The sequence below is a fragment of the Orcinus orca genome, chromosome 12, assembly GCF_937001465.1.
Source record: "Orcinus orca chromosome 12, mOrcOrc1.1, whole genome shotgun sequence".
Classification (NCBI taxonomy): Eukaryota; Metazoa; Chordata; class Mammalia; order Artiodactyla; family Delphinidae; genus Orcinus; species Orcinus orca.
Genome location: NC_064570.1, coordinates 1,534,321 through 1,557,349, shown reverse-complemented (window position 1 = coordinate 1,557,349; position 23,029 = coordinate 1,534,321). Strand labels below are relative to the sequence as shown.

Below are 23,029 nucleotides of genomic sequence, written 5' to 3'. Positions count from 1 at the left end.
TTAAGCTTATTCATAGGAAAAAAGAGCAATTAAAATTAAATTACGGATCATTTGATAAATAAAAATGGATGCATTTTAATGAAAGCATTTAGCTTTTTAAAATAAGGTATTTGAATTATGTCTGTTCAGCCATATTTGTACAACTTTTCTTTATCTCCTTTGCTGGTTATCATAACTCGATCGGACATTCTGACCTGGGTCACAGTACTGGCAAACAAGCAACCACGGGGTTGATAAATAACAGTCATACTTGTTGAGTAGTGACCAAGTATCAAGCATTGCTCTAAGTGTCAGCTCACACATTTCCGCAATAACTCTGTGACGCGGGTACTATTCTTAGGCCCACTTTACAGATGTGGAGACTGAGGCACAGAGGATGAATCCAGCGCTGGGGTGGAAGTGAGCAGTGAGCCGTCCATGTCCACTCCCATCCACTACCTTTAAGACGAGGAATCTGCAATCCAACACACCCTGTACCTGGGACCATGTTCATCTTCTCAGGGGTGTGGCAAGTGCCTGGCACATAAATCACACCCAGAATGTCGCTGAAGGAGCAGCGACTTAGCTGGAGGAGGGACGGATCACCCGGCACGAACCGTCCAGGTTCTACAGAGTCTAGAATGAGGTGTGTAAAAATATGACTTGGAAACTGGATAGAAGAGTGTGTTCCAATAGCTGAGGCGGCACTTAAGGACCTTTGTTCTCTGGATGATAAGTAGGATTTGGCATTTGGAGGATTTGGCCTCGTTTTCTCGGCCCTAAGGGAGGGTAACTCTGTTCTTGTCTTTCTCTCCCCGCGGTCAGTGGCTTCATCTCCTTGTCTCTTGACGGTATGGAAGGTTCTGGGTGGATAGAAGCTCTTCTTTGGGTTAATGTGAAAGTTTTGACTTCTGGGGTTTTGCGTCTCCAGATAAACTTTAAAGTCAGTTTGTCAATTTCTGCAGAATCACCTGCCGGGATGCTGGTGGGGATTGCAGTGAATCTGTCGGTGAAGATGGGAAGAAGGGAAATTTGGACAATACGGAGCCTGGCCACCCAGGGACATTTACTTGGATATTATCTGATTTGTCTCATTGGAGTTTTGTTTTCCTCACATAGATCTTGTACCTATTTTGTTAACATTGTACCTACGTAGTCTCTTTTTTTGATTTTGTTTTTGTGGTACGTGGGCCTCTCACTGCTGTGGCCTCTCCCGTCGTGGAGCACAGGCTCCGGACGCACAGGCTCAGCGGCCATGGCTCACGGGCCCAGCCACTCTGCGGCATGTGGGATCTTCCCGGACCGGGGCACGAACCCGTGTCCCCTGCATCGGCAGGCGGACTCTCAACCGCTGCGCCACCAGGGAAGCCCTATTCCCTTTTTTTGAATGCTAATATGAGTGGCTTTGTGCTTTTTTATTTTCAAATTCCACTTGCTCATTGCTGAAAGCATTGACTTTCTACTAATTATTTTTCCACTTTTAACCTACTGTCGTATTTGCTAACAAGGCCATCAGCACAGCGACGCTTAATTAAAAGGTGGATTGCGGGAGATCCGAGGGTTTGGCTAATGATTCCCCGTGAGTACTGAAGGGCGTTTGGAAAGCGTTCACTTCCCTGAAGCCGCCAGGACCGCATCATTGCATGACGTCACTTTTGCTTCATGCAGGATGTTTTCCCTCTGTCGTCACATGACTAAGCGCCTCTTGCCACCCCGTCCTGGACGGCCTGACCTGGACCTCATCTTGGCTCTGGAATGACCTCGCTTCGACGCCGTCTCCTCCGGCCTGGGTGGAGGGCACATGCCTCCCTGACACGTCATTTTTGGAAGGAACATCTTGAAGAATGATTCTTAGCGCTGGGAGGACCCACAACATACCGTGTGATGCATACAAGACTCGTGCTCTCAGGGGTTTTGCTTGTTGAGAGAACTGCAGCGTTTTACATTCCCAGGATGTTGGAATGTTCTGAACACGCTGTGCTGGTTTCCAGAAAGAGAAAAGTTAGGCATTAAGAAATATTTTAGGTACCTGAATAAAAGTGACTCGAGCTTAGCTAGCATTATTTAACTATGTGATGCAGTGATTATGCGGCCCAAATATGTTCTTTCTGTCCTCAAAACTCAACCAAAGGCAATCCACATCTTCCCCCATTGCGTGCGGAAACAAGAGTCAGGGCGTTTATTTCCCCCCTCACTTTCCCGTTAGTAGCTCTGCCACCTGGCCTCTCTGGTCCTTGTCTTCTCCCCAGTCACAGTACTGGGGAGCTGAGCGGTGGCTGACGGGATGGTGTCCATCCCGTCAGATGGACATTTGCTACTCCCGTCAGACCGCAGGACGCCTTTGTAAGAATTGGATAAAGGGATGCTTCCTCTAGGTGGTACTTTCACCTGTCAAAGGACTAGTGATAGGAAGGTGAAGGCGGTGGGAGTTTAAGTACGCTGAGGACGTGACCACACTCAGAACACCCCCACTTCCTCTCAACCACCAAGCTGACTCAGCAGGTCAGGGAGGTTCTGTCTCCTCACTGATCCCTCAGTTGCTTCTTCCAGATTGACCGGAATTGCGTTCAGAAGGTACCCGACTCACCAAGGAAAGACTTTCCCGGCGTAATTCCCTACAGAGTCCCTCTCTCCAGTTCCCTGCATCATTAGGGATGTGCGAGAGGCACTGAGACATTTAAGTTGTGGAATGGAAGGAATTTGGTTATTTTTCTACGACCTTTCTGAAAGGTCTAGGACATGATTCTAAAATCAATGGAAACTACTCAAGTAAAAACTGGTCTTTTTGGTTTAATTCTCTCTGTGCAGAGACAGGGCAGTGGAGAGAGAGCAAGCCACGGGCTGGTGACCCCTTGACTGTTGTGTAAGACACCGTGAGAGCTTTCCAGCATCGCACTTAAGTGACCCTCACTGGCTCCAGATGTGTTTGTTTTTCAACAAAACGGATGAGGGCTGAGTGCCGCGCTGTGGGGTAGCATACTAGGGTGTAGCTCTGGAAGGTTAGCAAAGTGACTGGCGTGTCTGCCCGGTGGGATTTGCCTGACTTTTCAGGCTCCCCGGCTCCCCCTTGCATCTTTCAGAACTTCTTAAAACGTTAAATTATTATGAACAGTTTTCTTCTGCATCAACAGAGTCAGGGTCGAGGCTATATCTTTACAAACAAAAGACTTTCGTTTGTCTCTGTCAGAAATGCAAGGACAGAAACGTCTATTTCTGGGCACCTAAAGTGTGAATACTGATTGGGTATCGTGAGCATGTTTGGGGCCAAGGGAAGGATTCTTTTGGGGGCGGCTGTGAGGCTAACAGTGCTGGCGTTTCCTCCTGGGGGTGGGTGGTGGGTGGGAGAGGCACGTCGGGCGAGGCTTCCCTTGTGTCCCCCAGGACCCCTGAGAGCAGCTGGCCTGTGTCAGGGACCACGTGACAGCGTTCACAGACACACCTATCACTTCAGCTTGATGGCGGTTGAAATTTGACTCAATTCTTCATCAGCACCGGTTTGGTGACGTTGGTTGAAATTAGTTTGATTTATGTATTTATTCCACTGGTCTCTCTGTCTCCCCAGTGTGGCTGTATTTATATTATAGAATAAATATGTATTGAATAAATATAGTGATACGTATTTGCACACAGCAAGGGTGAGACATCGAGGGGAGACAACCTTGGAACAGATAAGATCACTCAAAAACACACCCAGAGCTCTAGGCCAGGAGTGAGAGGGATGCTTTCTCCACATCCATGTAAAATCAGGCTGGGCAGCGACCCCCGCGGTGGCCATGGTGGGGAGGGGGTCTCACCTGGAGGCTTAATACCTGTGGCAGGAAGTGGCTCTCTGGGAATGGGGGTGGTGTGGCCATCAGCCATGTTGTCGAGGAGGGTCTCTAGTCCAAGTTCCCCTGTTTCATCCTTGTTTACAACTGACATAGGGCGGGGTTGAGTGTGCCCCCGGGCAGAATCAGGATGACCCACTGAGAAAAGCCGGGACTCTCAGTGACCATGGCTTTGAGGCCTTGGAGGAGAGGGTCTCTAAGCAGATGGGAAGGAGGACGTTTTCCTGCTGGCTCCAAGGCGCGGCAGAAGTGACAGCTGACAAGGGCCCTACATCGTGAGGGACGTGTGACCGTCTGAGCGAGCCCTCCTGAGGGTCGTCGGAGCCGGCCCTGGACCCTTTAACTGGACACTTGCCTCCTGCCTGCGGCAGAGCACGTGGGTCCCTGGAGCCAGCGAGGGCCCCTCTGAAGGGCGTAGTCCTTCTCATAAAAGGACCTGGAATGCTCCCCGTCTGTCCTTGTGCGGGGAGAGGGAGGGGGAGTGGGGAGTCCGCCCCGAGGGGAGGTTGCCATCCCGTCCCACCGTCCCTCCTGGGTGCCTGCGGGCTGCCCCCCAGGGGAGCACGGACGCTGCGGGAGACCCTAGGCAGGGTGCGGCGGTAAGAGCAGGGGCTGGAGGGTGGGCCTCAGGTCGGATGCCTGCGGAGGGTTCTGCCCAGACCGAACTAGACTGTTAGTGCCTGAGACGGCCGCATCCAATACCTGCAAGTGGCGGGAACAGCAGAGGATCCCCTGAGATGCGCTCCAGAGGCAGGAAGGAGCGAGCGAGGGTCCAGAGGGGAAACTGAGGCCGGCTCGGGACCGCACCCCCGAGTCCAGCTGCACAGCTGTGCCTTCAGCCTGCAAAGACACAGTGAAGAAGTATTTCTTGGCCGCCTACGCTCTGCCAGGAGCTGCTCTGGGGGCTGGAGACCCGGGAGAGGAGAGGAGAAGCCAAGGCGTTGCCCTCGTGGGATTTTATGCTCATGGAGGAAGACAAGTGGTTACAGAATACGGCAGGTGCTAAGTGATGGAGAAAAATCAAACAGGTAAGGGGGAGAGAGATGCAGAAAGGAGGGGCCTATGGACGAGGGACCTGTGAGCAGAGGCCGGGGGCGGCATGGAGTGAGCCGTGCAGGACGGGTGCGAAGGGCGCCCCAGGCGAGGCACCGGCCACGGGCCTGAAGCAGGGATGAGCTTGGAGCAGCAGGTCAGGACGACTGGAGTGGAGTCGGCAGGGGGAAGAGGCAGTCACGGGAGCCTCTGGTTCTTTCTCAGAAGGAGCCAGGGGCCACGGCAGGGCGAGGAGGGAGGCCGTGACGTGGGCCTAAGGGTCCGCTTGGGCTGCTGTGCTGGACTTGACGGTCACGTGAGGGGAAAGCAGGAAGGCCAGGTGTGATGCTGGAGGCGTCCAGGGGCGAGGCAGGGGCTCGGACCAGGGTGCCGTGCAGGCAGAGTTCAAGCTCAGGGCCAGCGAGAGGGGCTGAGGGACCAGATGGGCGGCCAGAGCAGCAGGGAGGGAGCCCGGGGAGGGGAGGGAGGGGGCCGTTCTTGGGGCACCGACGTGCTGAGACCCATGTGCCCATCACACCTCCAAGAAGACGTGGGAGGGGCTGGAGCCGGGGCTCCAGGAGAGTCACCGCTGGAGCTGTGCAGTCTCTGCACAGAGACAGGAGGTGAGCCCTGGTGCTGGAGGCGGTGGCCTGGGCGCGAGTGTGGAGAGAGGACGCCAGACCGAGCCGGCCAGCACCACGGCTGCCCGAGGTCACGGGCAGTCACTCAGCTCTCCTCCCGGGTCGCCAGGGGGCGGACGTGGCCTAGGAGAGGCCGGAGTAGTGCCACGATCCCCGGGCACAGACACGCTCCGGACCCTCCTCCACGGGGGGGCGCTGCCGTGGATCGTGGGGAAGGTCACGGTGCCCACTCTTCCCCAGATCCGTCAGGTTGTATCACCGAATACGTACAGATTTTTATATGTCAATCGTCCGCCGATACAGGGCTGTAAATAAAATGAAGTGAAAACATTTCACGGTTACGTGGCAGGGCATATTCCATTCTCTCTTTTCACCAAAAAGAGAACATTTCCCCAAATTGCATTTTATTTTGAAGACTAGGCTGCCGTGTTTGAAAGGTAAGTCCCTCATGCTAAAACAAGCCCAATATGGAAAAGCTCCTGGAGAAGAATCCAGAAATCTCTCCCATTGCTGCTTACGTGGCCGCCTCCTACGAGAAGGCGTCAAACCAAGAGGTTTCCGAAACCCCCCCAAGATTTCTGTCACTGGCGAGAGGAAGGGGCAGCGGCAGGGGAGGCCGGGCCGGCGGGGTGCGGCCGGACCAGCGATGGCCCCGGGGGGACTGGGCGCTCCTTGGTTCTGTGACTCAGGGCAAATTCCCAAACTCTTCTGTCTCCCGGGGCTCCCCTTCTGAAAGTTTGGGTTAATACCTGCGGGCAGGATGCTGTGAGTCGAGCAGGTAACGTGCTGTGACTGAGGCCCTGGCACCCAGAACGTTCTCAGTCAATGTTGAGCGTGGGCTAGGGTGGCTGCTACGGGTACAGTCCGCTTTCCTTAAGAAACAGTTCCACTGAGGTATGACTCACACACCACACAGCCCGTCCGTATACCTCGTATCATCCAGTGGCTTTTAGTGTATTCACAGCGCTGTGCTACCATCCCCACAATCAATTTTAGGACATTTTCATCACCCAAAAGAAGCCCTGCCCCACTGGCTGTCACCCTCCTTTCCCTCCCCCACTCCTGGGCAACCACAAATCTACTTTGCGTCTCTGTGGATTTGCCCTGTCTAGAGATTTCATATAAGTGGAATCCTGCACTCTGTGCTCCTCTGTGACTAATAATATGTTTTCGAGCTCATCTGGTGCCAGTAAAGATCAAACGAGATAAAGTCTGTGTACGAAACGTCATGCTCTGTTATTAAATTTTAATCATTTTGCCTGGATTTTGTCTTGTCCCTAATGTTGACTGTTTCTGATAAATATGTCCTTCGATCTGTCCCCATAACAATAATTAGTTAAAAATAAATCAGCAACTAAAAGTCCACTGAAAATTGTTTGCTGGTCCCTCAAACATGCGATCAATTTCCTTTCATTTTGATTCGATTCCAGTTGAAGCATTGTGGGTAGGGACTCATGGCAGAACACGGTCCCAGAGCCAGTCTGGACGTGGGCGCTGACCCTGGTGGGTGACCGTGGGCACCTGGGGTGGCCTCTGAGTGCAGACTGAGGGCGTCTTAGAAGCTGGTGTCACTGCCGAGGACCTTTGTCGTCACTTGCAGGGAGTAGAAGGCAGCTCAGGAAACCCACCAGCGCTGGGCTGAGGCCGGGAAGTGAGGGGTCGTGAGACACTTTGTGTCTAATCTTTTCTGATGTCTGCTGGGCTGTCTTTTGGAGGGAAGCGGAAATGGGGCAGGAAAACATCGCAGGCAGGTCCCAAGTCGCCTGGAGACTAATTGGACATGAAGTGAAGGAGGGGAGGGTCCGGGCTAATTTTCAACTTTGGGCAGGTGGGGGAGGGACTTGTGTCTGTTCCCAAAGTGTAAACTACAGAAGAGAAACGGGGAGGCCAGGACCGGCTCACGGAACACCCAGGTGAAGATGCCCAGGAAGCAGTGGGCTATAAGGACCTGGGGCTCAGGAACGGACTGTAAATCTGTGAACAAATATTTCCTGCGCACCCCGCGCTGCACTGGACACGCAAGAGTAGACCAGCGGGCACTGCTCCGTGGGTCACAAGGGTGGCGGCGCTGACGAGGACACTTCGTTCGTGGGACGCCGTGCCACGTGCTGTACAGGCGTCACCTCGTGTGACCCTCACCGGGGCCGCCCGCCGTCAGGCCCCTTCTGCGGATGAGGAAACAGATCAGTGCCCAGACCACACAGCTGTAAGGGGTGGAAAAGGGAGGGGACTGTGGACGGCTGATCCCCTAGAATGGCTATGGAGAAGTGGAGGGCACAGACTGACCCTCCTGAGCTGGCACAGAGGGGCTGCGGCCGCGGGACCCCGGGTGGGGCAGGGCAGGAGATGGGGGTGGAGGAGTGGGGTGTGGGGGTGTGGGGGGTGGGGAGGGCAGGGCGGGAGATGGGGGTGGGGGGGCAGGGCGGGAGACGGGGGTGGGGGTGTGGGGGGTGGGGGTGTGGGGGGTGGGGAGGGCAGGGCGGGAGACGGGGGTGGGGGGTGGGGGTGGGGGGGCAGGGTGGGAGACTGCCGGCTCAGGGCCACGTTACCCGTCCTCGGGGCACAGGTCCCCTAGAGCTTCTCTTCCCTCGGCAGCCAGCTGGGAGTTTGCCCTGCATCCTTGGTGCGTGGGATGCGTGGCCCGCGGCCAGCAGCAGGGCTTAATCAGCACCTGGGTTATTGTTTTTGCTCCCATCCTGGGTGTGGCCGTGCCCTGTGGGGCCCACGGGAGACAGGCAGCAACGGAAGCAGCAGCGGCAGAACCGCAGGCCGGCCAGGCTGAGGCTGCGGCCAGGACGGAGCCCGGTAGGATGCTCGCAAAGGACACACAACACCTGCCTCTAGTCCTGCTGCTCCGGTTGGAAGCTGCTTTTCACGCCTCGGGGAGACCTCAGAGCAGCCACAGGTGTGCTCAGGTCACCACCATCGGACTGACCGTCAGGCGGTCGGGGATGGAATCGGAGGGGGGAAGACACCCCTGGTCAGTCGGATGCCCCTAAAACACGGGGGATCGCCTTCCTGTCTCCCGAGAGCAGAGGCCACCAGGCCTTCCCCGCGGGGCCCCCTGCCCCCTCGCCAGCCCCCGTGCACCCGCCCCAGGGGCCCGCCTTGCTCGGTGCCAGCTTCTGAGACAGAGCTCGGAGCTCCCGGCCCCCTGGCCTCCTCCGGGCTGTTGGTCAGACGTGGCAGAACACGCCTTGCTGAGCGTTTTATCTTAGTGTTTCCCTCTGAATCACTCCACACGCCCCAGATTTCCCCTCTTAATCCAGTCAGCACCTCTCGGCGGCCGGGTAACTTCTCGAGGACAGAACAGGCTCTGTGACAAGCTGTGCAAAGTCAGAGGCACGGGAGTGAGTTTGGAAACGGCCGTGGACGTGGGGCCCGGCTGCTTGACGCCAGGGTCGGACGGTGACAGGTGACGTCCACGCACAAAGGAGTTCTTTCCATCAGAGGACCCGCAAGAGGCCTTCAGAGGTGTCCCAGCCACGGCCTGCTCCAAGGCAGGGGGCTCTCTGCACACAGCCTTCATGTTTTCATCAGTAATAAAGTATCAGTTTAAAGATCTTTCCCAGCAGAGCCCTTTTTCTTTAAAAGATTTTGTTATTGGCCCCAATGTCCCAAGGACATTTATTTTAAATGGAAAACCTACTTTACCGGGCTGACATTCTCTGGGCATTTGGACTCTGTCCCTGCCAGGGCCGTGAGGAAGGGACTCCGGCAGAGGGCGGATCTGAGCTGGAAGGTCTGTCCTTGTTGATGCAGCCTGGCTGCCACCAGCAACAGCTCACGTGCTCTAGGTGGTCCCACCTGTCACTTTCTCATTCTGAGAACGTTCGCCACCGTCAAGAGTGCCCGGTGGGGGCATCATCACACCCTTTTGGGTCATATCCTGGAATATCTCGACTGTTGGAAAGGTGCATCCTTGGGTCACATCTGGTTCTGTTCCAAACGCTGTTCTGATCATTCTTTTTGCTCCAAGATACTGGTTGCTTTCAGTACCTGTGATCCAGGGGGATAGCCCTGAGAGTCACAGAGACAGCCATCTGGCTGGATCTGTTTCTTTTGGAGAATGTACCTTCCAGACGGCCCATCACCTGTTTCTCCATCGCAGACGTGTTCCTGTGAAGCCACGTCCATGGCCTCTGCATTGGACTAGGCTGGCCGGGGCTACCCTGAGGCCAGGCCACCACCCAGAGGAGCTCTCGCCTGACCAAGGCAGGTCCAGTGGATTCACTCTCAAAGGCCACCCACCCCTTGGGCATCTGCGGGGAAATGTGCCCCCATGATTAGCATGCGGGGGACCTCACACTCACCCCAACAGGGACCCCCTACTGAGATGTAACTCCAGCCCTGCTTCCTAAGCTCCTCAGAGACGTGTAACTGGAGGCCTGCTTCCTTGGGTGGTCCAGACCCCACAGGGCCCTGAAGTGGGTCCACCTTCTCACCCCTTCAGATGCCCTCACGCCACACCGGGTCCCGTGAAGGAGGGTCTGGTGAGGGTCTGTGGGCGGAAGTGCGCATGTTTGTGCGAGGAGGGGCTGGGGGGGGCTGTGCTCCTTGGGGAATTCTGCTCAGAACCAGCGCAGGCTCCTCCTCCCACCAGCTTCTCTGTGCTCGATCACCCTCAGGATGGCCGAGGCCGGCCGGGGTCAGAGATTTCTGCTGCGGGAGGCTGTCCACACGGCATTCCGTGTGGACGGAGATGTTCAGCGAGGTGTCCAGGTGTCTCCTCTGTGTGGGGCTGCATCCAGGCCTCAAGGCACACGTTCTCCACACGAGCGCTCAGCTCAGCCCCCAGGGAGAGGAGGTTAGGGCGAGCAGTGTGGGTCAAGATGCTCTGAGACGTCCAAGGGAGGACCTTGGGCAGGTGCGGAAATAAAGGCCAGGCTCAGCGCCGTCCCGACACGCACACAAGGAGCCCGGGCAGCCCAGCAGTGCCCGTGCAGGGGCTCCACGTGCAGCGGCTGGACGCTGACGGTGGGTCTCCCGGCCCCTCAAGCCCTGAGCGCCCTGCCTGAACTTCCTGGGCCAGGCAGCCACGGGTCCTGCACCCAGATGCCTGATCCCGGCACAAGAATCCCTCTGACCACATCTCCACCCTGTCAAAGAGGAGCAATACAGTGCACAGAGTGGGGCAGGGCCGGGCAGGAATGACGCCCTGGGAGAGTCACACCCCTGGTCGGAGTCACACCCCTCAGCCTCAGGAAGCGGGTGTGCGGGTCGGGTAGGCATCTGACCGAGCAAACTAGGGAATCCAGAGAAGGCGTGTGACCTGGAAGGCAAGGTCCTCCTGGATAATGTGAAATAGCCATAAGAAAAGAATTTCTGGGCCACGGTCACTAGGGTTGTCGGGGGTGACAGCTGGGGCATCCCCTTGGGCCATCAGGAGCTGCTGGGACTTTCTTGTAGAAACCTGTCTACTTCCCAGTTCTGTCCTCACCCTGTGTGCTTGGGTCTGGGGCCTTTTCTTCTTATTTCTAAATATTTAAATCACGTAATTTTCACCCAGCTCTGAGCAGTGTCCTGGTCTCAGTGTGGTACCCACAGCTTACTGTCAAGGTAACAGCTGTTCCATTTCTCACCAAGTGAGGGGGTCCTTTGGGGCTGTGTTTTCCCTTCAGCCTCAAGCACTAGGCTAACATGCACCTGCCTTTGGAGGGAACCCACACAAACTTATTCCCCAAAGGAGGGAGTCAGCCCCTGGGCAGGGGCTCCACCAGGGCAGGAAACATCACATTGGGAGTTTCTTTCAACATCCCTTAAAAGTGTGATGGAATTTTCTGATTTCATCTCTCTTGACTGAAGTGATCGAAGGTCACTGTGCACAGACTCATGGATAAAGAAGTGACCCTCTAAAGGATGCTGTTGAGGAGGTGTTTCCAACCTCGCCTCAGGGCTGCTTCCATGCCCTCCCCCCCCACCAGCCTGCAAGTGAGGACTCAGCTCCCTGGGCACGTGTGTCTGGTTTTAATATTGACACTCAATTAAACGGACAGCTCCCCAGTTAGCCGCCCTGCAGGCCTCTGGTTCAAGGCGGTGGGCTCACACAGAGCCAATTAGTGGGCAATGCTGCCCTGGGTCTCCCTGCGGAGCTGCAGAGCTGCTGCCTGTGTGGCCGCCCTCCATGTTCCTGGTGGGGATGTGTGACTTCCCCCCGGGATGAATTTTCTAGAAGTCAGTCATGCATTTTCTATTTAGGACCAGATAGGATTTCCAAGTGAGACTGAAGAAGGGCTATTTATATGTTGTCCACAAAACAATCAATGAACTAGGCGAGCGATCATTTCATGGAACGGCACTTGTGTGTGTGTGTTTTCTTTTTGGCAAGGATATTGGCTCTTCTGCTTTCTGTGGGCGCCTTACTATTTCACGCCTTATTCTTCGATGGAAAATCCTTGGAAGAAATCTCTTTTTTGTCCAACTTCCTGTAAAGATCTATGGATCACTACTTTTTCTGTAGGAAAAGAGAAGAACTATGTAAAATGTATTTATATATTATATATATTTATAAGAATTAAGCTCTAAAGTAACCTGCAAAAATAATAGCTATCGCTGTTGACGACGTTACTGGCTGTTTTGAAGGATCTGTGTTCAAGGTGTATGGACTCTCCTATTAGACTTACAAATTTTGAAATTAATTTTCTCAACAACTCTCGTTTCTTGCCGGCTGTGAGCCAGGTGTGCTGCCTGGACGCTGCGTAGCAGAAGGGGCTCTGAGCAGCGGCTTCCCCCCATCCATGACTGGGAGGCAGCCAGGGGAGCACAGGTAGCTTTGGGAACCCCGAGGAGCCAGCCTGGCCAGGTGCTGGGTCAGGAGCGGAGTCTGACTGGTCTGAAGAATGTGTGCAGTTTGGTGGGTTAGCTTAGGGTCAGCGTCAGGTTAGGGTTTGGGTTAGGGTCGGGTTTGGGTTAGGGTCAGTTTAGGGTTCGGGTTAGGGTCAGGTTAGGATTAGGGTTAGGTTAGGGTTAGGGTTAGTTTTGGGTTATGGTTAGGGTTAGGGTCAGGTTAAGGTTAAGGTTAGGTTAGGGTCAGGTTAGGGTTAGGGTTAGTTTAAGGTTAGGTAAGGTTTAGGTTAGGGTTAGGTAAGTGTTAGGTTAATGTTAGCGTTAGGATCAGGTTAGGGTTAGGGTAGGGTTAGCATTAGGGTTAGGGTAGGGTTAGGGTTAGGGTTAGGGTTAGGGTTAGGGTTAGGATTAATGTTAGGGTAAGGGTTAGGGTTAGGATTAGGGTTAGGGTTAGGGTTAGGGTTAGGGTCACGTTAGGGTTAGGGTTAGGATTCGGACCAGGTGGGCTTTGTGGCGTGAGCAAGTTCTGGGAAACGGGGATGCCAATCTGCCCTTTGACGTCTCCCAGGTGTGGGTCTCATTCACTGCAGAGAAAGCTGCCTCCCTGCTGCTTGTCTTCTGAGGATAATACACACGAGCTTTTCCTTTCCCACTCGCAGCACCCGCTCCCTCAGTCTAGATGTGCATCTGGAGCAGGCTAGGTCTCCAGGATGGGCATGTGAGCACCGACGCTGGGTGAAGCTCCGGCCCTCAGCCCCCAGCATCCCCGGGGGTCAGTGCCACAGAATCACTTCTGCCCCAAAGAAAGCTGTGTCGTCCTGGGAGAGCTTCTGGGAGCGGCAACAACTTCTTCCCCCGATTCTCTCTCTTTAAAACATGGAAGCATGTATTTAATTTCCTGGAATTTCCCCATCATGCTCTGCACTGCTTCAGAGAACCCCCTAACATCAGGGAGACGCCCTCACTGGATTCAGTCCTTCCAGGGTGCAGCGTAATTACAGTTTTCTCATCCCCACTGGATCCCACCAAGAACCAGATGCGCTCAGATGATTGTCCCACCGGAAATTTGTTTTTAAGCACTTAAGCCTGTAAACATCACTTTCCCTCTAACTGCTGCGTCATCCCAGGAGGTCTTTGATTATAGACGCGTGAAGAGACGCCAGCGCCCCTACAGCATTCTTTTCTCGTCACAAGAGCAAACTTAAGTTTTTCAGGCTAAGTCAAAAAAGCAGATTAGTACTTGAAATGTGGGAATGGAAAAGAGTTGAGCATTTTGTCACAGGGCCGCAGCGGCTGGGTGTACCGTCTGCCCTGTCCTAGGGGCCCTGGAGCTGCTGTCATCATCTTCTGACCTTTCTTGTCCCCGGAAGAGAAGGGAGCCTGGACAGCAAGCTAGCACCTCTCTCAGTTCATTTCGGACTTGGCATTAATTTAAAAAGTCAGACGTCCTACACATTTACCTACTTAAAGCTCAAGTTAATGTCATGGGAAAATGTTATTAAATAAAAAATCACAGAAGGTGCAAATGAACAGACATTAGTGACTCTGGCACATGGCGCCTTGACGCCAGGTGTGTGAGCTGCTGGGAGACAGACCGTGGGACGAACGCTCCGGGGTTGTGAGAGTTACAGAGAGAACGCGAAGCTGCTGGGGGGCCCTTCCCGGCGGGGGGGTGTCTGTGCTGGGGATGCACCCAGGGTAGAGAAAGCAGGCCCAGGGGTGGGGGAGGGCTGCCTGGGGGGGAGGCCTGCAGGGCATCACGGGCCTGGGGAACGGGAAGTGGTTTGTAAGGGACCCGTCAGCGGGATTGGAGGGCAGGGGATGAAGATGGTCCCAGATTACAGAATCCTTGAGATCCCCGTCTGTGGACGCAGGCTTCATTCAGTAGGAAAACGGGAACCTCTGAAGGTCTACAAGTAAGGAAATCACACCAGCAACCCTGGACTTGGGGAAAGCAGTGTGGCAGCAGGAGGCCGGGAGGAGTCTGGGTGGGAGGCGGTGAGGACAGGACCGAGGCGTCCCTGGGGAAGGTGGGGGGCCATTGACCTCACGGGGGTTCAACAATAAAATAGCACCTGGTGCTCCTTATGTGAGGGAGAACGGAGGGCAACCCCACCCCAGCAGAGCTGATTCGGAGGCATGGGTCAAGACCGCCCCTGGGAATGGCAGGCACTGGGATGGAGGTGCTCCTTGGGTACAAGACCGGCGCCCAGACGGAAGGCCCGGCTGGGACAGCGCTGAGGACTCGGTGGCAGAGACAGTGCAGGGAGTTTCCCAGGGGGTTTGGGGGGAGAAGAGCAGGGGGGATGAGAGAGGCTGCTGGAGAAATCGAGGCAGAGCTGGGGTGGGGAGGGCACACGGAGGGTGCCAGCTCGGGCGCAGAGCTGGAGGCGGGCCCGGACCGCACAGGCTGGAGCCGGGGGCCGGGAGGGAGGGAGGGGCGGCTGACGGCGTCTCTGTGCATCCGCTGTGGCCGTGGCCTTGGGGCTTCCCTTCGTCTCGTCTTTCAACCCCACGTGAGGATGGTACGACCTGAAGGTGAGGGGCTGAGGCCTTGAGGGGCAGGTGAGCTGCCCCCAGTGTGCGGTCATGGTGCCTTCTGAGGTGGCTGTCTCGGACCTTGGGGTCTGTCCTGCTTGGAGGGCAATGCCAGCTCGAGGGCAGGGTCCCCACCGTGCCCTCCGTTTTCTCTGTGTAGAATTTGAGGCAAATCCCCCGAGAGCGGAGAAGACCCGGAAGGCTGGGGACCGGCTAGCGGGGGGAAAGTGTCCGTTTTCAGCGACCTCGTCCGGGTCCACGTGACTTTCTCCAGCATCTGGGCCCTGAGCAGACAGGGCGGGCAGGGGGCCGAGTGGGGAGGGTCCCTGCCTTCCCTCCTGCGGGTCATCTCGCCAGGACCCCAGACCACGCGTCCTGAAGGCCCTTTGTCCCGTTGGTGCCCGAATCCCTGCTGGGTTCTGTGCACCCCTGGTGCCCTCCCTGCCAGCATCGCGCTTGCCTGAGCCCTTTGCTAATTGTCTGTGTGACTGTCTGTGGCATCCACAGGACTGTGGCCCCTTCATAGGTTCACGTGGCCTCTCCCTGCGCCCTGCCTCTGGGCACCTCCGCCCCCTCCTGAGGAGCGGCCCCCTGGCCGCAGGGGCCCCAAGGACCTGGTGAACACAGGGCACGCGGTCCAGTCCCAGACCCTCCCCCGAGTCAGGCCTCCTGTTAGACCCTCACAGTTCCCGTACTTCCCTTTGCTGTCACTCGTCACTAAGACGAACCGTCTGTTTAAAAATTACTTAATAAACATCTGCGTGTTGTGGGTTTCACATCCGTCTCCGCTGCAGAGCTCGAGCCCGCAGGACAGAGCCGCGTCCGGTGGCCTTACTGCGTCCCCGGCCGGGACAGCACTGCTGAGACCTCAGATACGAGGCACATGCCGAGAACCTTCTAGATTCTGAGCCGCCTACGTCTGGGCACCAAGTCCCCGCTGCCACCGGGGGCGGGCACCCTTACCGCCTTGCAGAGGCGAGGAGTCCAGGCCAGACGCTCAGCAAAGCGGTATAGCCGGGACCTGAATCCACGTCTACTACGTTCATTGCTTTCCTCGTTCTGTCACAAACACTAAATCACTGCCGGGCATAAAAGCACAGAGATGTGATAGAAACATCCTCATAAAGGCTTTATTCCTAATTCTTTCGTTCAGAAAATGTGATTTATTTTCTTAAACTCTTCAACCTGCGTGTGACACGGGTTGTGCTCTTGACGTCACGGCACCTGCCTTCCGGCGACTCACAGAGGAAGACCACGTCCAAGTTTATGTAACGTGTGCCCGTGGATTCAGCTTTTCAAAGGTTTTCTTTCCGCTGAGACAGGACACGTTACATGTAGAATTTCAGCTCAAAGGCTCATCTGCTCAGAAGACCCAGAGGGCTTTTGCTTTCTTGGGAGTTGGGACTGGTGAGGTTGCCGGGTGCCAATGAAAACAGCCCTGAGTTGACCCGGCACAAAGAATCAAAGCCTGCCTGTTACTCCCTCAGAAGTCACCCCAAATCAAGGCCACCCTGGAGCCAAGGGATCAACTTACAATTTCACAACGTTCGTTTTTAGGTTGTTTAGAAACCCTATTGTATCATAACACAAAGAACAATACTGCACATGCCTTTTCCCCAGGAAACTCCCCAGGCGGAGTAGAGGGCTGTCTGCTTCCCCAGCTCAGCTATGGCCCACGGCTCCGTCGGTATAACGAGCCCCCCTCTCCGGGACAGTCATTGCCCACGTGCCCGTGGCCCTCATTTTCACTTCGAGTGGCAAATGCACATTTGGGGAGGGGGTGTCCCTGTAACCCAGACACAAACGCAGTCACAACGATCCCTATGAATTTCCTCGTGGTTCAATGCCTGGAATGAAAGTAATTTTACTAGCACATCCTCGTGGAAATCCACATTTTCAAAGCCCCTCTATAAGGCAGATTGTCGTAAGCTCACGAGCAGCTGCCTTTCAAGACGGTGAACTCAAGCAGAAAGCCTTGTTTCCGTGAATACGCGCCCACTCCCCAGCGCTGTTTCTCCCCGCGGAGCTTCTGGGCCCAACAAAACAGCACTTGTTAAGACGTGAGGAAACATCCACACAAGCTCAGCAGGAGAAATGTGTTCGGTCCTCAGTGCCAATTAAAGGCTTCTTCCCAGGCTGCTGGCATCTTCCGAGTCGTCCCCGCCCCTTGCCCGGGATTGCATTCTCGTAGGGCAGGACGTGTGCTCAGGTGGGCCCCCCCTGGTGAGAGCCGGCATGGCCGGTGGATGCCCACGTGGTTAGTGGCTGGAACCACACGAGGAAAAATAATTAGTTCCTCTCCTTTCCCCATGAGAGCAAGGGACACACATGCTCGAGGCCAGGGCTCAGCTTTCTGACATCTTTCAATATGGCAGCCAAGGAAGGCGCAAATGGGTCCAGAGATTGCAGATTTTACAAATAGCGTCCGGGGGGAACAGTTATTTTTCCAAATGGCTTTTCCCCCAAATTTATATTGGTTTCAAGTGTGAGGATTGTTGAGAAAACAAGTGAGTTTATGTAACTGAATATTCTAGAAACTGGCTTCTGTAGAGAGGGGTTAAGTCTCATTTTCTCCCTTGACGTGAGGGTCAGGCGTACTTAGTCATCCTTGGAAGAATAATCAATTTCACAGGCATGTTGACTTGACTAAAATCCAGAAAAGCAGAACTTTGGAAATGCTGAGTGTCTTTACTGAGACAAATCAAAACTTTACATCCTGTGGTTAATAGTATTCTGTCTTAGAACTTACCATCAATTTCCAATAACTTGGCGTACCAACGAGGTAATTTTTGTATGGGAATTGTGGTGAACTCTCACCAGCGAAGAATCATTTAATGTTTGAGGGCCTGAGTCATAGGAACAATACCACTTTTATAAAGTCTTTAGGCTGAATTAGGCTTTAAACCCTTAACCACAGAGATGAACTTATATTAGGAACACTGGCAGTATTTGAGTGATATTTAAAGGAAACTGGAAACATTTTTCTTCCAAAGATAACAACGGGTTCCAATCCCATAAGCTTGTCTTCTTATCTAGCATACTATTTTTTTCTTTAACAAGTGACAGCAGTCTATGCACAACTGCCTACTTCATTGGTCTTATGAGCCACTAAATTTGTAGCCAGAGTTTTTTTGTTTGTTTGTTTTTTTGTGGTACGCGGGCCTCTCACTGTTGTGGCCCCTCCCATTGCGGAGCACAGGCTCCGGACGCGCAGGCTCAGTGGCCACGGCTCATGGGCCCAGCCGCTCCGCGGCATGTGGGATCCTCCTGGACCGGGGCACGAACCCATGTCCCCTGCATCGGCAGGCAGACTCTCAACCACTGCGCCACCAGGGAAGCCCTGTAGCCAGAGTTTTTAATCTTAGGTACTAGTGTTTAAAATTCAGCATGGACCTTGTGTGTATATAGTATTCCTTGGATCAATCATTTATTATGCACTGGAAACCCAAAAGAATAAAGAAGAGTAAGCCAGAAAACGCTCTTGAAATTTTGATACAGATCCCTTGGCTTTCAAGTTAAATTAGATGCTCGGCTGTAACGGGTGACACTTTACCCACTGGCCGTCTCGGCTGTCTCCAGACGCCCACTCCTGCCTCACCACCCTCAAGGGGAAGCTGCCAGGGCAGCCTCTTCAGGCCGCTCTGTGCCCCCCTGGAGCCTGCGTTTCAGGGACAGCAGGGGCTGTAAACCAGGTGCTGGCACATGTGGTCCGGGGACAGGGATGGTGGATGGTTCCTTCAGTCAAGCAGGGGGCACCTGTCAGGGGACATGGGGACCCAGGTCAGACCTGTAAGGGGAGCTCCTCCCATTAGGCTTGCGCTGAAGACGTGTCCACCTACAGGTGACCCACCTGGAAGAGACGCCGGGGAGGTCATCCACTGTCTCACACCTGCTTGGTGTGGGGAGGGGGTGTGTGAGGGTGGGACAGGGAGGGCGAGGGAGGTGGCAGTGGGGATGTCCACATCACCGTGGGCTCTGGGCTCACCTCTGTGCCACTGAGCTGACCCCCTAACACAGGCTAGGACGTGCGGGCACTGGGCCCGGGAGTCCTCCAGCCCCTTCCTTCCCTTCCCTCGTCCTGTCAGCCCTGCTCACCCCCACCTGCCAGTGGCACAGACCCATGTGAGGGGTGCCAGCCGGAAAGGCGTGTGCAAACACACACACTCTCACTCATACAGACACACACACTCACATACAGACACACACTCACATATACACATACATACACACACTCACACAGACACATAAGGATAGATACCTACACTCACATACACACACTCACACGTACACATACACACACTCACACGTACACACACACTCACAAGACACACATACACACACTCACACGCATACAGATATTTACATACACTCACACACACAGACACGCATGTACACATACATACACTCACACAGACACATACGGATATATACCTACACTCACCACACAGACACACCCATGCAGACACTCACACACACACAGACATATACAGACACACATACACACTCACATGCTCACACACACGCACGCACACGCACACACACGCACGCACACGCTCGCATGGGCACCTTTCCTGCTCAGCTCCTGCGACCCCTCACAGCCCACGATTCCCAGGCCTTCCATAGAGGCTTGGAGACGATTAAGGCCCGGAGTGCGCTGCTCGGTTGGTTTGTGTTTTCTTCCTGAGCCACAATGAGGTGGAATTTCTAAACCCTGAACTTCGTGCTGAGGAGAGAGCCAGGGTTTCCCAGGCCTTTTCTGCGCATGTCCTCTCCGGGCACTGAATCCCCAGTGCACACATGCTTTTCAGGGCCTGGTGTCCCAAAGAGACTCTCCGCCAACTTCCTCCTTGGCCTTGGATGGTCTATGGTGTGTCTCGACCACAGTCTTTGCCCTCTGGGGGGCTGTGGCACTCAGGGCTGGGGAAAGACCTCGGCTTCAGCTCCAGGACCCTCTCGGGATGCCCCCCGACGTTTGTGGGCCCAGGTTAGAAGTAGAAGCCCGTCCGTTTGGGGCCTGACCCTTTCTTCCTGGGAAATGAACGAAGACCACCCACCCGGGAAATGGACGTTTCAGAGCTGCTGGAGGAGGGGTTGGCCACCGGTGCTCGGTCGTGGCTCAGCTGGGCAGAGCCTGGCAGGCAGGGGACGGCGCGGGTCCTGGTGCAGATGCGGCCTCGGCGTGTCCCAGGGGTGGGGTTACTAGAAGCCGGCGCCCCACGTGGTGGGTGAGGCTGCGTGTCTGCGTGTCTCTGCTTGGTTCTGAGTTGGACACGGGGTCAGCAGTTAGGAAGTGATTGCTCATCCTGGCCAGTGGGAGCCGGTGCCTATGGGGCTGCTGTCTGGCAACCTGGCATGGCTGCTGCGGTCATGGCTCTGGTTTCATAGATGGTCTGGACATTCGTTACGTGCGTTTGGTCTCCTGTCGCCACTGACCTTCATCGCTGGAATCCTGAATGCGCGTGTGTTGGAACCAGAGCCTTCCCTTTCCAGCACCCAAAACGCCCCCCTGTGGCCCCCTTGAATGGGGGGTGTCTGCGCCAGCAGCGGGGTGGGCCTGGGCAGGCTGACAGGGAGACTGGTCCGAACCCTGGCATCCCTGGGCCATGTGAACAGGAATTCCAAGTTCCTGGGAGCCGGAGCCTGGCCTAGAGGGTGGGCAGGGGCCCGGGGGTCCGTCCCAGGCTGCCGAGGGAAGGGGTGGTTGGAGGAGACCTGGGGCAGGGGCCTCAGCCGCGGCTGGTCCTGTGATGTCCCCAAGGCCCTCCTGCTACGAGGCGCTGGCTTTCCAGCCCTTGGTGACACAGGGCTGCTGGAGGTGGGCGGTGGCTTCTGCCTAGGGGACCATCTGTGGAACCTCAGTGCATGAAATGCTCCCAAACTGGGGAGTTCGGCTGAAGCCCGATTAGCCTCCAAGCTGCGCCGTTGCTTCCTGAGGCGACTCCTGGGGGGGCCGCCGAGGCCGTGCGGGGACGATGACCAGCCCCTCGGGGTGTCTGTTCCCTGCTCCCTGTGCGTCCATCTCAGCAGCCCCGCCTCACCCGCACCCTCCTCACCTGACCACCTCCGTCTGAAGCACCACTGCCTGCACCCTTGCCCTGGGGCCCAGCTAGCCACTGTTCTCTCTTCAGGTGAGGACTGTCTCCACCCGTTAGCTTATGAAGGGGCCGGGAGGGGCCTGCCTCCTGCTGGATTCCCTGGTGACCAATGAGCCAACCTGTGGTCAAAGCCCCTGTCGCTGGGAACGTCCCCCTCCACGTCCCGCCTGCTGTCTGAAGCACAGGGTGGGCTATTGCTTCAGACGTGGGCGCTCCCCCATCCATTCAGCCGCCATGTCTCCGTGGATGACTCCAGCCCCGTCCATTCAACCGCGACCTCTCCGCGGCTGACTCCGGCCTGTTGAAGCTGGGCCAGCCCAGGGCCTGCGGGCCTGCGGGCAGCCTGACAGAGACAAAGGCCAACCAGCCCACAGAAAGCCATATGCTGGGTGACCCTAAGGCCAGCTTTCAATTTCTCTGGTTCCACGTTTATTCAACAAAGATGTCCAAAATATCTTCCCTCGAGAATGATGGTAAAATTTCACGGACGCGCTTTGAAAATCTCTCAGGCCGAGTTCCCTCGTCCGTCCGTGGAGAAGTCACCCTGACAGTGCTGGGTGGACGTCCCTCGCCGCGGCCCCCGTTCCTGGCGGGCCAGCCTCCCTCGGGGCCTTGTTCTCCCTGCGCTGTCCCGGCCTCCGCGCTGCAGACCCGCCCGCGCATCCGGAGCAGTGTGCTTGGCTCGGGACCACTAGGGACAAGGCCGGTACGGAGGGTGCGGGGTCCTCAGCTCCTGCAAGGAGAGCCCGGAGGGAGCTGTGTGTAGGGAACCGCGCCCGGCTGGGTAACCGCCTTCCCTGGTCACAGCCAACCGGCTGCTGGAGCCGCTGCTCCCCCCGAGGGCAAGTCGCCCGACATCCCGGGGGGCAACTCAGAGGAGGTGGCGTCCTGCCCCGGGGCCACGGCGGGCCCAGCACCCCCAACAACACCCCAGGAGACAGAGAATCGCTGAGAAGACAGAACTCACCGGAAACAGACACAGAAAATAAAAACAGAAAGGAAAGAGCAAGTTTGGATGAGAGAGGCGGGGAGAAGGGGAAGAAGTCCTTTGCTGTCCGTCCACACTCCTGCCTTGCCGTGAGCCTGCCCAGCATCCCCGGGGCGGTGGGTTTCTTCTGCCCCGCTCTGCCCACCTCACTCTCCATCCAAACTGAAAACTAAAAGCCAAACAACAAAAGACAGTGACACTAATACAAAGGATAAAAACTGTCGAATACCGCGCTCCCCTCCCCTCCCCACAGGTCTGACGGTAAAGAGGGTGTTTGGGCAGATATTTCACCTGAACTGGAGGGCTTGGCTGACCCCTGGGAGCTGAAGCTGGAAGTTTAACCGCTTCATCTCCGAGAGACAGTCCTCTTTCCTGTCGCTGAAAGCAGGGCCCCTGGGTTTACTCTGGCTGGAAGTGGGACACCTGCCCCTCCCTCTGGCACACCTCCTCCTTCTTCCTCTCTTACGGGGCTGCGTCACTGCTTCGCCCGTGTTTACACATGACCGGTTCCATTCCCACCACAAACGCCTGCAGGCCCTTTATTGGAATTGTGTTTCTGTCTCGCAAAGGCTGCTTTCGGGAGAAAGCCCACGACGTCCCTTGCTGCCATATTTCTGATTTTGGAGGAAACACTTGTTCTTAAAGGAATAGCTTGTATTTTTGACGTTGGAGAGGTTGAAATGCTATAACTTTATACACACGCCCCTCCAGCCACTCCAAACGTAAATCCACTTGTCCCTTTATAACTTGGCAAAGCTCCTCGGGAAGGCAACTTCCAGCTCAGAGGCCCAAAGCACCTGGTCTCCAGGGGTCCGTAGGGGCTCACGGTGCCAGGCCTCTTGCTTCACCAGAACAATCGCTGAGCCATGAAGACTCAGTGCCGGCCTACTGATGCGTCTGGGTGTCTTCTCAGTGAGTAAGTCCCCATCCCCGTTCATTCCCTCCCTCCACGCCGCACCCAGGACAGGGTGGATCACTTGGTGGGACACAGGCCTGTTGCTGTAGGCTGTCAGCCCACATGGCTTCAGAACCCTCTTGACGGGGCGGCTTTCTCTGGGACGTGAGGACCACGCTCAGGGGTTTGCAGTCATCAAAAATGAACCCCCGGCTGGCAGGGTTCTAACACGCAGTTGGGAAAAATGA

At 55.7% G+C, this 23,029-nt stretch overlaps 2 long non-coding RNA genes across 2 annotated transcripts; one reads left to right on the top strand and one right to left on the bottom strand.

Annotated features, from left to right (window-relative positions):
• Positions 1–7,340: 7,340 nt before the first annotated feature.
• Positions 7,341–9,036, top strand: LOC125960616 (uncharacterized). The gene is made up of 3 exons (XR_007470448.1): positions 7,341–7,685; positions 8,215–8,384; positions 8,749–9,036. It is a non-coding gene; the product is annotated as an uncharacterized LOC125960616 (long non-coding RNA).
• A 12,274-nt stretch (positions 9,037–21,310) lies between these two features.
• LOC117196241 (uncharacterized) lies at positions 21,311–22,314 on the bottom strand. The gene is made up of 2 exons (XR_004476318.2): positions 22,178–22,314; positions 21,311–21,631 (listed from the first exon to the last, which is right to left on the bottom strand). It is a non-coding gene; the product is annotated as an uncharacterized LOC117196241 (long non-coding RNA).
• Between the last annotated feature and the right edge of the window lie 715 nt (positions 22,315–23,029).